Genomic DNA, 14,263 nt, shown 5'->3' on the forward strand with positions numbered 1-14,263 from the left:
GCAGTCTTGATCCAGGTGAATGGAAATTCAGGGTTCTTTTTTTGTCGAAAGGGCTCAACAGGCAGCTGAGAAGTACTCTGCCGAATGTGTTGCGAGGAATTCTACCGAGGTGCGCTGCTACTGCTGGCTGTGGGCAGGCTCCTGCAGGATCATGGCTCTGCCCTGCTTCTGAGCAAGTCATCTTCTCTCCTCCTTTCTGAGTAATTCATCCAGGAGCCAGGGTCCAAAGCCTCAAAGTCTGACAATGAACTGTCAGTTGAAGATTATATTTGTAATCTAAATTTAAATTTTAAGGAGAAAAAAAAATTGTCTTTTGAAAAGTTAAAAGACATTGTCAAATGTCAAAAGCGAACACAAAAAAAGACAAGCTCAAACCAAATCGATATCCAGGAAGTAGTTATAGCACAGTATCAATTCCAAACACGGAGCAGGTAACTTGATCACCTGGGAGGTGAATTTCCAGTCATTTGGAGGGGAGTACTTTTATCTTTTTAAAAGACATTTTTCTGCATCCAATATGTTACACAAAAAAATTAACACATCTCCCCCCCCCCACAAAAAAAAAGAAAGGAAAGGTACAAAAGAGCAAAGAAAGTATATGATCCATGTTCTCAAACTATGTTTTCTAAGAAACAAGTACATTTAACTGCATGAGAAAGAAAATGCAAGCAATAAAAAATTCTTCTTCTAAAAGTTTTAAATTTACCAATATATGAAATGTAAAACCCTGTGCAGAAGAAGCTGCACTGATATAATCATCAAAGAGGATGCTGTTGGGGGCTCTCTGATTCAAAACAGAATACACACTCAGATTCTGTTGACTTCAAAGACAAACAAAATCCTTACAAACACACTTTCATATAGGAAAGTTCTTCAGTGTCCCTCAGATTGATCTCACCTCCTCTGTGAAGAGTCTACCCTTGCTCACATGAGGGTATCCCACAGTCCTTTGAACTATCATAAATTACTGCATTGCATTCTTAAGCAGAACTTCCCAGGTGTCTCTTTTTCCTAACACTTAAAGTTACTTGAAATTTGGGACTTTTTTTCCTTCATCATTAATTTTCTCACTCCTCGGTACCTGGTATCAGGCTTCAGACACCCTGGATTTCCATAAACTTGAGTGGTAATTATATATTTTATATTTATAAGGTATAGATATTCCTATATTCAATTCCTGATTTCATTCATTATCATCTGAGTGATGAGGGGCTAACCCTAATCTCTCCACTCCCTCAACTAAAACATTGGGACAAGAATCCTGGCCTTGGAGGTTCTTTTACAGGTACTCAGGGAAGTAAGTAGTGGCATGTAACGGAAATGATCTCAACAGATGGTCTGATTTTGTGAATTTTCATGATGCTTTCAAAACCCTTCAATATACATTACCTGCTAAAAAGAAATACCCATTGCCACTGGATCAATTCCCTTCTCCAGGTCTCAATATCTCCTCCTGTAAATGAAGGACGTTAGGCTAGATTTAATCCATCCCTTAGTGAGCTTTCTTTCTGAGAAATTTGTTCTCAGGTGCCACTGAGGAATAGTCCAAAGTGGCATTACTCTTTTCTCTGACCGGCTTGTAGCTAGAGGACTAGCATAGTCCCTAGCATAGGGACCCAAAACTGCAGGTGAGATCCAAAGGCCACCCTCATGCTCACCCCACAGAATTCCCATACTCTAAAGCAAAATGGCTGTCTGGAGGCCTTACAAATAGCTGTGAAAAGAAGAGAAATGAAAAGCAAAGGAGAAAAGGAAAGACATAAGCATCTGAATGCAGAGTTCCAAAGAATAGCAATAAGAGATAAGCCTTCCTCAGTAATCAATGCAAAGATAGAGGAAAAACAACAGAATGGGAAAGACTAGAGATCTCTTCAAGAAAATTAGAGATACCAAGGGAACATTTCCTGCAAAGATGGGCTCAATAATGGACAGAAATGGTATGGACCTAACAGAAGCAGAAGATATTAAGAAGAGATGGCAAGAATACACAGAAGAACTGTATAAAAAATATCTTCATGACCAAGATAATCACAATGGTGTGATCACTCACCTAGAGCCAGACATCCTGGAATGTGAAGTCAAGTGGGCCTTAGAAAGCATCACTACGATCAAAGCTAGTGGAGGTGATAGAATTATTCCAGTTGAGCTATTTCAAATCCTGAAAGATGATGCTTTGAAAGTGCTGCGCTCAATATGCCAGCAAATTTGGAAAACTCGGCAGTGGCCACAGGACTGGAAAAGGTCCGTTTTCATTCCAATCCCAAAGAAAGGCAATGCCGAAGAACGCTCAAACTACTGCACAATTGCACTCATCTCACACGCTAGTAAAGTCATGCTCAAAATTCTCCAAGCCAGGCTTCAGCAATATGTGAACCGTGAACTTCCTGATGTTCAAGCTGGTTTTAGAAAAGGCAGAGAAACCAGAGATCAAATTGCCAACATCCACTGGATCATCGAAAAAGAGAGTTCCAAAAAACATCTATTTCCGCTTTATTGACTATGCCAAAGCCTTTGACTGTGTGGATCACAATAAATTGTGGAAAATTCTTCAAGAGATGGAATACCAGACCACCTGACCTGCCTTAGAACTGGACATGGAACAACAGACTGGTTCCAAATAGGAAAAGGAGTATGTCAAGGCTGTATATTGTCACCCTGCTTATTTAACTTCTATGCAGAATACATCATGAGAAACGCTGGGCTGGAAGAAGCACAAACTGGAATCAAGATTGCCTGGAGAAATACCAATAACCTCAGATATGCAGATGACACCACCCTTATGGCAGAAAGTGAAGAGGAACTAAAAAGCCTCTTGACGAAAATGAGAGAGGAGAGTGAAAAAGTTGGCTTAAAGCTCAACATTCAGAAAACGAAGATCATGGCACCTGGTCCCATCACTTCATGGGAAACAGATGGGGAAACAGTGGAAACAGTGTCAGACTTTATTTTTTGGGGCTCCAAAATCACTGCAGATGATGACTGCAGCCATGAAATTAAAAGACGCTTACTCCTTGGAAGGAAAGTTATGACCAACCTAGATAGCATATTCAAAAGCAGAGACCTTACTTTGCCAACAAAGTTCCATCTAGTCAAGGCTAAGATTTTTCCAGTGGTCATGTATGGATGTGAGAGTTGGACTGTGAAGAAAGCTGAGCTCCGAAGAATTGATGCTTTTGAACTGTAGTGTTGGAGAAGACTCTTGAGAGTCCCTTGGACTACGAGATCCAACCAGTCCATCCTAAAGGAGATCAGTTCTGGGTGTTCTTTGGAAGGAATGATGCTAAAGCTGAAACTCCAGTACTTTGGCCCTCTCATGTGAAGAGTTGACTCATTGGAAAAGACTCTGATGCTGGGAGGGATTGGGGGCAGGAGGAGAAGGGGACGACAGAGGATGAGATGGCTGGAAGGCATCACCGACTCGATGGACTTGAGTTTGAGTGAATTCTGGGAGTTGGTGATGGACAGGGAGGCCTGGCGTGCTGCAATTCATGGGGTCGAAAAGAGTCGGACACGACTGAGCGACTGAACTGAACTGAACTTTCCTGATGTGGCTCTGTCCCTCTCCTGCCTCTTCAAATCCACCTTCAGAAGAACGTTGCTTTGACGAGCCAACAGTCATTCTAAAGAACTTAAAAGCCCAGAGAGTCGTTGCTGCAACGGTCAGAGCACGAGGTTTTGCTTTGAGTGACAGGTCAGGGCGTGCTGGGAGCAGGTTGGGGGCGAAAGGGTTCCTTCCATCCTCGCTGTGCGACAAGCCTTTGTCCACCACGCTGGCTCTGGTTCAGCCTCAGTTTTGTTCCTATTTGTTCTCCGACCCATGTGACACTGCTAAGTCTCTCCTGGTGCTTCTGATTGGCTGCCCGCCTGACTCAGTTCCCCGACCCTCTCACATCCATCCTTGGACCAATCATCCTTCCTAGTCTCGCTACCCACGCTCTACTTGGTAACATCCTGCTGGTGGAGCCTGGTACTGACATCCCACTTCTTTCACTTCCGTTCAGACATCAACTTCTTATTAATAGATACGTGTTAACTTGTCCGTGCTCTTTATGTTTAATTCCTCTATTGGTTTAATTACTACAGATTTATAAGAAACCTTACTATCAATCAAGACCAACTTTTTCTTTCTTATCAAAATTATATGGTTCTTTTCTTGGCTCTTGATATTTCCCTAGGAAGAGGTTCAGAGAATGCTTTCCCCAAAATACACCATGCTGGCATAAGGATTATTTTGAGCTGAAGGCAATGGAGAAGAAGCAGACAGAAAAATTCTCTTCTCTCCCATGCAAACAGGAAGGGCAGGAGGATTCCTACTCGCCAAAGACAAACCTAGACTTCTCAGCCCAGAGAAGGCTTAGAGTTCGATTCCACCACCATATAAAGGTTTTGTCACCCTAAAAATTTCCCCATGTCATCCCTTGCAATAACCCTTGAGTCATGGCCTCTTACAAGATTTAAAAAGAGTGTTATCTTTTAAAGAGTCCTGTGGTGACCCAAGGATGAAAGAGCAGATAAAACCAAAGAGGGTCTTGAAATGCAGGAACAGAAAAACCAGACCTTTATCATCCTTCCCTTCCCCATGTTGTAACTATTAACAGATTTCAGGTCCTCCTAAGCAGTATAACTTGTCTCCCCTCCTACCCTATGGGGAGGTTTTTACCTTATTCCACCTCCACCCAGTATACGTGCCTCATCCAATCAGCAAATGACCCACAAGATCCGTATCCTACTCCTTGTACCCTGGGTATAAAAGTGGACAAAGATCCCTCCCTGTTCAACGTCAGTTCTCCCTTGAGCTTCCCCAGTGTTCTGACAGTGTCTCCCACTCTAATAAACTTTATTCTCCTCTCATTCTGCCTCATATCTGGAAATTCTTTTCTGACCCACACACAGACCAGGACTGAGTTGTCTTGGTGCTGGGAGAATGTTGCTTTTTATGGTTGAGCAGGCTTGGTGATGTGTAACACAGGTACACAATGCACAATGGAGGGAAGACGGGAGGCCAAAGGGTGGAGAAAATTTTTTACGATTAAATTTTTCTTCTCTTGTCATAAAATATGAATTTTGTTGCACATTACTAAGTTTAGATTTTTTGTTTTTTGATAGCCTAACACCTGAGACATTTGCAGAGCTAATGGTCAGAGTGCTATCCCTACTTTTGTCCTCGTACTATTGTCCCTACAGGCTCAAAATAGTGTCACTCATGCTAAAATCCATGATACTAAACCTAGACTGTAATTTCTGAATTAACTGCTGCTTCAACTTTCCCCAGGAATCTTATTAAACCAGCTTGGAATTTTCTGGTCAGCACTAATGAGATGATCTTGTCTCTTGGGTCCTCTCTGTCCCTCCCCTTTTCTAGAGAAAATCTGCATGATAAAGACCCCTAGCTGTTCTCTTCCCCTCCCCCACCCCCCAATAGGGTGTGTCCTGGTCCAAGATAACACTTTCTTTTCTTTTGCTAACGACTGTGCCTCTCCTCAATTCTAAAGGAAATCAGTCCTGAATATTCTTTGGAAGGACTAATGCTGAAGCTGAAACTTCAATACTTTGCCCACCTGATGTGAAGAACTGACTCATAGGAAAAGACCCTGATGCTGGGAAAGACTGAAGGCAGAAGGAGAAGGGCACAACAGAGGATGAGATGATTGGATGGCATCACCAACTCAATGGACCTGAGTTTGAGCAAACTCCAGGAGATGGTGATGGACAGAGAGGCCTGGTGTGTAGCAGTCCATGGGGTTTCGAAGAGTCAGACATGACTGAGCAACTGAACTGAACTGTGTGTGCTGGAAAACCTCCCATAACTAGCCTCCCTCCCACAACACCTTTCTTTCATCTTCAGCTGGTGAAGGTATTTGAAGTGGTAGCTTTGAGTCATTTCAGAGTTACTCAGTTTTCCTGAGTATTTCCCATGTACACAGGAGGTATACATGTTGTCAAACTAGTCTTTGTTTTTCTCCTGTTAATCTGTTCTTTTTATTACAGGGGTGTCTAAGCCAAGAATTTAGAAAGGTAGAGGAAATATTACATATCTGAAGTAGGGTCCTGGAGCAACATCCCATGGTGTGTGGCAGACAGAGGGCAGGACATGAAAGTATCCTTCATTCTCAGGGGACAAGGGAGATTACCAGTTTACCCAGATACAGGAGGAAATGACGTCAGGTTGGCTTATCTGTTGCCAGGGAAAACAGCTGAGGAGCACCGCCCTCACCATCCTTTTGATAAACAACAGAGTAGACAGAGCTAGGGCAAGTACATAGGCACTTACTGATTAGTATCTATGATTAAGAGGGAAAGTCAGTTCTGTGAGTAGGGTGCAGGTGAAGCAGGCACTGGTGGAGCAGGGGAAGTAGGTACAAAGAGGAAAGGAACAGCCATCTTGGGCGGCCTAATCATACAATATGTGGATATGGGTGTAAGGCAGGCATGTGTGGCCTTTGGCATGATTTTAAGGAATATAGGCTGATCTACACCTAGTTATACATTAGCTCCCAGCCACCCCCACCCCTAATCTAAGCTGAACCCCCAGAGTGAGGCCTTTTTAAAGGAGAGGCTGCAGCTTCTGAAGAAGGTAGGGGCAGGAATGAAAAAATGAGAAGTATGGAGAGGATGGCACTTAAGACCACCTTCCAGGTTAAAAGACACTTGGAAACTATGAGAGGATACACTGACTGAAACTGACCACCCTGCAGGCACCATAGCAACCGTTTGCAGGAATTATTTTACAACAGGAGGTCAGGACTGCCTTATACAGAATTAACAAGCCACCACCAACCAGAGGTATTCAGAAAGGTCAAAGGAGATGCCATGTGTCCCACCACCTCCCAGAATCTTTCTTGCTGGCATCCATCTTGGCTGAGCAATGCGTGAGCCACAAGGAAGTACCCTGAGTCAGAATGACTGTGTTGGGGCCAGTGTGAGGAAAGCAGGAGAGACTCCATCTTGAAGCCTGTCACCCATCTTAAAGACAGGATGTGAACTGGGCTTGAACCCTGCCCAAGAGTGAGGAAACTGTTGCTAGTGAAAACCAGGTCTCCTGGAGACTTCCTTCCCTACAGATGACAAACGGAGATTGTAGTTGAGGTCAGGATGCCCCTGATAGATTAACCATGGAGATATCCCCCCTTGATGTATAATCATTGTCCCCCCTCCCTTTAACCTTAATTCTTTGTTCTCCTAGCACCAAAATCATATACAACAAAGAGGTTGCTAACATGTAACCAGTCACAAACGTAATGGGGGGCATAAAACTGGGCCTCTCAGAAACAGGGTCCTTGCTGGGAACTGATTCCCCCTGGACCTGCTGGCATAATAAACTGTACTCCACTGTCTTGCGTGTCCTTCGAGGTGTGTCTCCAGATTCCACAACAATTGGACAGAGACAACCCAGAAACTAATCCCATCACCATAAACCAGAGATTGGCAGAGCAGCTCTCCTGGATTCCCTTACCCTCCTGCTCTCCACCGCAAGACCCCTTCCCAATAGTCTCTTGCTTTGTCAGCACCTGTGCCTCCTCCGATAATTCATTTCAGAGCATCATACAAGAGTTCCCTTTCAGGCCTTGGAAGGGGTTCTTCCAGGAACAGACGGACAAATCAGGGACTGTCATCCTAAGCCCCAGACTGAATTCCAGTGTGTGTATGTGCACAGGATTTTAAGGAGTTTATACAGATCTTTCATCAGTTCTTACAGGAATGTGTGTACCACATGGTAAGAATCTCCCACCCTAGACTTTTAGGGGAGATAGGAGAAGGCAATGGCACCCCACTCCAGTACTCTTGCCTGGAAAATCCCATGGATGGAGGAGCCTGGTAGGCTGCAGTCCATGAGGTTGCTAAGAGTCAGACACGACTGAGAGAGTTAACTTTCACTTTTCACTTTGATGCATTGGAGAAGGAAATGGCAACCCACTCCAGTGTTCTTGCCTGGAGAATCCCAGGGACGGGGGAGCTTGGTGGGCTGCCGTCTCTGGCGTTGCACAGACTCAGACACGACTGAAGCGACTTAGCAGCAGCAGCAGTCAGAAACAGCAGACCAGCACCCATGGCTTTGAGCAATGGAGAGCTTCTTAAAGAGTTTAACTTGTGAGTTTAGTCCTTTTGTTTGTGCTGAGTTCACAGAATTTTCCTAAAACAGGAAGGAACTGTCAGGGAAATGTATGCCTCAAAGGAAAATTATAGCACACCCTTTAGTGTCATCTGATTCTGATTCAATGAGAGGTATTTTACAATTCTGTAAATTTTTGATAACTGGCAGCAATAAAAAATAATTCCTGTCTTGTTCAGTGGCTAAGTAGTGTCTGTATGCAACCCCATGGACTGCTGCACGCCACGCTCTTCTGTCTTCCACTGTTTCCTGGAGTTAGCTCAATTTCATGTCCATTGATCCCGTCATGCTATCTATCTCTTCTTCTGCCGCCCCCTTCTCCTTTTGCCTTTACTCTTTCCCAGCATCAGGGTCTTCTTCAATGAGTTGGCCCTTTGCATCAGGTGGCCCAAGTACTGGAGCATCAGTTTTAGCATCGGTCCTTCTACTGAGTAGTCAGGGTTGATTTCCTTTAGGATTGACTGTTTTTATATACTTCCAGTCCAACGGACTCTCAAGAGTCTTCTCCAGCATCACAATTTGAAAGCAGCAATTCTTCCTGGCTCAGCCTTTTTTTATGGTCCAGTTGCTGTCCATAGACATGCAAATTAATTCTATCTTCTGAGGGGACATTTTTTCCCTCCCCAGTCCACCTTCCTCACCAATCCTCAGCAGTATAAAAGCCAGTTTGGACTTTATTTAGACTTGACTTTCAATATTCCTGATCTATAAATGGCGTCCACTCTTTGAATTCTCCTTTTAATTGGTAGTAACACCTCACCAGTTATCTCATTAAAGAGGTAAAATCTTTCCAAAGGGGTTCACTTTTACACTTGTATGAGAGTCAAGATTGTATATTTTGGGGGAAAATTAAACTTTAAGTAGGCTTCCCAGGTGGGTGGTAAAGAACCGGTCTGCCAATGCCGGAGACGCAAGAGATGCATGTTCGATCCCTGAGTTGGGAAGATCCCCTGGAGAAGGAAATGGCAACCCACTCCAGTATTCTTGCCTGGAAAATCAAAGGAGCCTGGTGGGCTATACAGTTCATGGGGTTGCAAAGAGTCAGATGACTGAGCTGCACACACTATCACTCTTTAATTTGACTTTTATTCTCTATTTGACTGGAAGGAGTTTCTAGTGCCATTTTCATTACCATAGCAACCGGAGCCTAAGGTAAATCCACAGAATTCCTAAAACCCCCACTGCCTCTCCTTTGGGGTGACCAGAAGGGAACAGCACTAGGCTCCTTTCTCTCCCCTTTCCCTCTCATTCCTCTCCATCTTCCTCCTTTTGCTCTGACATGCTTCCCTTCCTCTTCTCAGATTCTCTTCCTCCTGGATCTCCCCTTCGTCCCCATTTTCTCCTTCCTTCCTGCCCTCGTCCCCCTTTTCTCCTCTTTCCCTATCTTCCAGAACCCGCCCGGACATGGAGCTCCTCCATACACACACACAGTTTCCCCCACCTTTCAAGGTGGGACGGGGGCCACCCTCCGCTGGGGCACGCCCAGGACTAGGTCACTCACACCCAGACCAGCCTCCGGTGTCGCAGAAGGACGCTCTTAACTTGCAGTGGAAAGGAGGGTTTCCTAAAAAGAAGGGAAGAGGGAACATTACAAGGTTCTATTCAGTAAAACCAAAAAACTAAACCTAACATATAATTTCGATGTAGCGAGTTAAAAAAAAAAAAACAAAAAACAACAAAAAAAAGCCATTTAGAAAATGAGCAAAACCGAGTGATACAAGCATTGGTGGTTCAGTGGTAGAATTCTCGCCTGCCACGCGGGAGGCCCGGGTTCGATTCCCGGCCAATGCAAAGTGTTTCTGTTTTTTCTTACCATTCTAATTTTGAAAATGCTCTGGTTTTGAGTTCGGAAATGTTCTATTTTTCGAATTTTGACCTACTCATATATTTTGTAACTGCAAGATCCGCAATCACTTCTGCTAGGTGAAAGGGGCAGACTGGTTGGCGACCGGTTGTTTTCCTAACAGAAACATCCAATTTTCTGCCTTCAGAATATATAAAATCAATGTTTTGGATTCATTCTTTTGTTTGTAGCATGAGTAACATCAATGAATGGGTTTTGAAAGAAGAGTTTCCCCAGTTTCTAAAAACAGCCCTTTACGTAAGGTGTAATAAAGGAATTACTTTGAACGCTTAGTGTCACGTTGAGCAGAGTGGCGCAGCGGAAGCGTGCTGGGCCCATAACCCAGAGGTCGATGGATCGAAACCATCCTCTGCTAGCTGTTTTGTATTTTTCCTGAGGGGGCGCGAGGGGGGTGCGTTGGTTCGAGGAAATGAAGGACTGTCAATCCCATGAGCGGAGGAGCCTGGTAAGCTGCAGTCCATGGGGCGCTAGAGCCGGACACGACTGAGAGAGTTAACTTTCACTTTTCACTTTCATGCTCTGGAGAAGGAAATGGCAACCCACTCCAGGGTTCTTGCCTGGAGAATCCCAGGGACGGGGGAGCCTGGTGGGCTGCCGTCTGGGGTCGCACAGAGTCGGACACGACTGAAGCGACTTAGCAGCAGTAGCAGCAGTCTTAGCAACCCTGTTGCCCGTCTTTCTATACCTGATGAAAACGGGTAATCCGGGAGTATATTTTTATTCCAAGAAAATTTTGAGACGAAAATAAGTCACAAATCAGAAAGGCTTTAATGTCAGGTGCCGTATCTCAGAGAGCAGAGAATTAGTGTTAACCCATCTTTACCTACTATCGTATTGTAAACAAGAACTTAGAATTAAATAAAACCATATATAGCTAATTTTAGTTTCAGAAATTTGGTTAAAGGGAGTTGGAATTTATTTAAAATTACAAATCTCAAAAATCTCTCCCCGCTGCTCTGTTTTCCTTAACACATCACTATGTAGTATAAAATTATATTTTATTTTATTCATTAAGTATTTTGTCCCCCTGTAATTGCTGTAGTATCTAGACCATGGCCTGTCACATCTTAGGCACCGCTTGTTTGTTAAGTACATGAAAAGCTACAATTTCAAATACACCAAACAACACTATTCATTGTTATTTTTCACCTTTAAAAAAATTACAAGGGTACAAAAATGACCACACAAAATCCATCTACTGTTTAACATTATGATATATATTCACTACAAATTTCTTTTATATTTATGGAAAACAACAACACATAAAATTGAAGTACCCTTCAGCTGCACCCCCAGCCCTAACATCCCTTTTCTTAGGGTAACTCTATCGTGAATTTGATATGCATATCTCCCGTTCCCCTAACCTCCCTTTTTTTCTTTGGATGAATAATTTTTATTTACCCAGAGCCTGAGAACAAGTCATATTATGAAGTTTTTATTTAAATAACACAATGCTTATTCAAAAGGGTTGACAAAGTATCTACATGAAAGGCTTTTCTTTATAATACCATTGATTAAGTCTATTTCTATGCAACAATCTATAACCAAACATGAGAATACCTAATATCTATCTACATAAATGTCTGGAATGGAAGGCCAAAGGGTCATATCTGATTTTCACTTGGTTCTAAAGTGAATTCCTTGGTGGTCCAGTGGCTAAGTCAACATGCTCCCAAAACAGAGCGCCAGGCTTCCATCCCTGATTAAGGGGCTAGATCCCACATGCTGCAACAAAGATCGAAGATACTGGGGGCCTCAGCTAAGACCTGGTACAGCCAAATTAATTAATTAACTAATAATAAAATATAAAGGCAACTTCTTTGTCAACATGGCAACGGAGTCTTTAGAAATCCTGTCATTAAAGCCCTTTTATCAACTGTATTTTTTTCCACATTAAAGTCCTATAACTGTATAGAATCACTATATGCACTTCAGGTGCCAGGTGAAATCTCATTTCATTTTCAATCTGCTTACACTGATGCCCATGGCAAATACAATTTCCATCGAGGTGGTTCTTAAAGTACTATCCTCAGTAGCAAGTTTTCTAATCTCACAGATCACCAGAGGCACATGTGATTAATCCAAAGGAAAACATTTGTCAAGAAAGATGAAACAATTCACTATTTTCTTCTGGGTTCTATTTAAGAATAAATTTTAAGACTGTTCTTGGATACTGTAACCATAGATTGAGCATCTTCTCAAAGTGTAAAATTCATGCTCCCTCCCAGCAAAAATCAGGATTTTGTCAGGTGTTTAGATTATAGAAAATATTCAAATATTTATCGTTTGAGGATCAGAACTAGTGTGTCCATGACCCTTTTGTTTTATTTATTTTAGGGTGCAGAATGTTTGATTTTTGACTTCTTTTTATTTGGACAGCTCTGACCAGACCACAAAACAATATCTCTCTCCCTCTCTCTCATGCCCACAAGTGATTTCTGGGGACGCTAACTTATATCCAGTGATTAAACAGAGACAGAAATTATCACTTTACTTATTCCAATTTACTGTCAGTAAAAAGTTGAAGCATTTCAATTGGATCTGGAAAACCCAAGGCCTTTGACCTGTCCTTCTGTTTCCTTGCCACAAGGTGGCAGAAGAGGGCAATACTTATATCACCCACTGACGGTAATTATCCCTCAGATCTCTTAACAGTGGAAGGAAAAAAATCTCAGAAAGAGCAAATAATAGAGGTGATGAATAGGAAGTCGATGTGTTCAGGATGAAATTAGGGGACTGCTCTTGCCAGCTTCCAAGACCTAATGACAGGGGCGCAGGTACTGGAAAAAGAGGAGTGAATGACAAACCCTGTATATTCTGCAGGACTCATTGACATGTTGGCATAACTTCCAGGAAGCTTGTTGCCTGTGACAGGGACAAAACTGTGCATCTGAAATAGGTCCATATCCCCAACTTTAAGGGAAGTAACAAAGGGAAAGACACTAAATGTTGCAGTCTTAAGTGGGGATATGAGTGTAGGGGCTTATTTTGCTGTTAATGGGGAGGAAAAAAAAAGAATTACAAAAGCAATCATTTGTTGGTGAAAGGGGATGCCAGGGTAGCGGAAGATGTTAATGATTCCAACTGAAAATTTAGGCAGTACTGAAAGATGCAGAGGAATGGGGAATTGAAGGACTTTCGATCATGCCTTGAGAAATTCCATTCCCTAATAATACTAACTAGCCCATGCGTTAAATAAATATGCTCTTCTCTTTAACACTGAGTTCTCTGATTTCTTTCGCGGGATTTTTAATTGTGAACTCAAGACACTACCAGAAAACTGTTTCCCCGGCCAAATGAGTCCTGGATGTCTCCCTTCCGTTGCATCCTGATTAAACACTGGAAGAACGCGGCTTTCCCAAGCAGCTGGGTTTCTTGTTCAACATTTTCTCTTTAAATACCGTCCCGGACCTTTAATATTCCCATAGCACTATGGCATAAATCATTCCAACTCACCCTAAGGTCTTCGTAGACAGGGCTAATGTTGCAGTACCTATTCTGTAGAGGATGGGAAATAGAAACAGGCAATTTCGCCCAGGATCCGACTGCAGAACACAGAACCGTTAATTTTCAGTATTTATGGCTCTAGGCTTCCGAGCCTTGTGCATTCCCCAAGATAAAGGTAGTAATTTACTTTCGAGAAAATCTCTACAAAACGCGCAAAACTGTTGGCAGAGTATCAGGCCAATTGCAACCCACGGCGGGCTTTTCAAATAGTACTGCTGCCCAATCAGAGGCGGGGGGCGTTACTCGCTTTGAAAAAAAAGAAATTTCGGTTGCTGTGCTGCTGCTGCTAAGTCACTTCAGTCGTGTCCGACTCTGTGCGACCCCACAGACGGCAGCCCACCAGGCTCCCCCGTCCCTGGGATTCTCCAGGCAAGAACACTGGAGTGCGTTGCCATTTCCTTCTCCAATGCATGAAAGTGAAAAGTGAAAGTGAAGTCGCTCAGTCGTGTCCGACCCTCAGCGACCCCATGAACTGCAGCCTTCCAGGCTCCTCCGTCCATGAGATTTTCTAGGCAAGAGTACTGGAGTGGGGTGCCATAGCTAAGGGCAAAACTGAAAATCCATTTCAGTGGGCGCCAAATAACCCATACTAAATTTGTATGGCAAGTTTTGCTCTCAGTTGCAGAGCCATGATCGACTGAGGCCCCGTAGCCTGCCAGGCTCCTCTGTCCATGGAATTTTCCAGGCAAAAATACACTGCCTAGCTTATCCAAGACTGCTTGCGGAGAGCTTTAAAAAAATTTACCCCGTTTTCCACCGTCAAACCAGCCGCGTAATCTGAG

The 14,263-nt window shown here is 43.3% G+C and overlaps 1 long non-coding RNA gene and 2 other non-coding genes across 3 annotated transcripts; 2 read left to right on the forward strand and 1 right to left on the reverse strand.

The window, feature by feature from the left end:
• Positions 1–1,459: 1,459 nt before the first annotated feature.
• On the reverse strand, positions 1,460–14,259 carry LOC112443796 (uncharacterized). The gene is made up of 3 exons (XR_009492648.1): positions 13,431–14,259; positions 9,552–9,674; positions 1,460–8,131 (listed from the first exon to the last, which is right to left on the reverse strand). It is a non-coding gene; the product is annotated as an uncharacterized lncRNA (long non-coding RNA).
• On the forward strand, positions 9,831–9,901 carry TRNAG-GCC (transfer RNA glycine (anticodon GCC)). Its single transcript has one exon. It is a non-coding gene; the product is annotated as a tRNA-Gly (tRNA).
• TRNAM-CAU (transfer RNA methionine (anticodon CAU)) lies at positions 10,258–10,329 on the forward strand. The gene has a single exon. It is a non-coding gene; the product is annotated as a tRNA-Met (tRNA).
• Positions 14,260–14,263: the final 4 nt, after the last annotated feature.

Source organism: Bos taurus, chromosome 23, assembly GCF_002263795.3.
Source record: "Bos taurus isolate L1 Dominette 01449 registration number 42190680 breed Hereford chromosome 23, ARS-UCD2.0, whole genome shotgun sequence".
NCBI lineage: Eukaryota > Metazoa > Chordata > Mammalia > Artiodactyla > Bovidae > Bos > Bos taurus.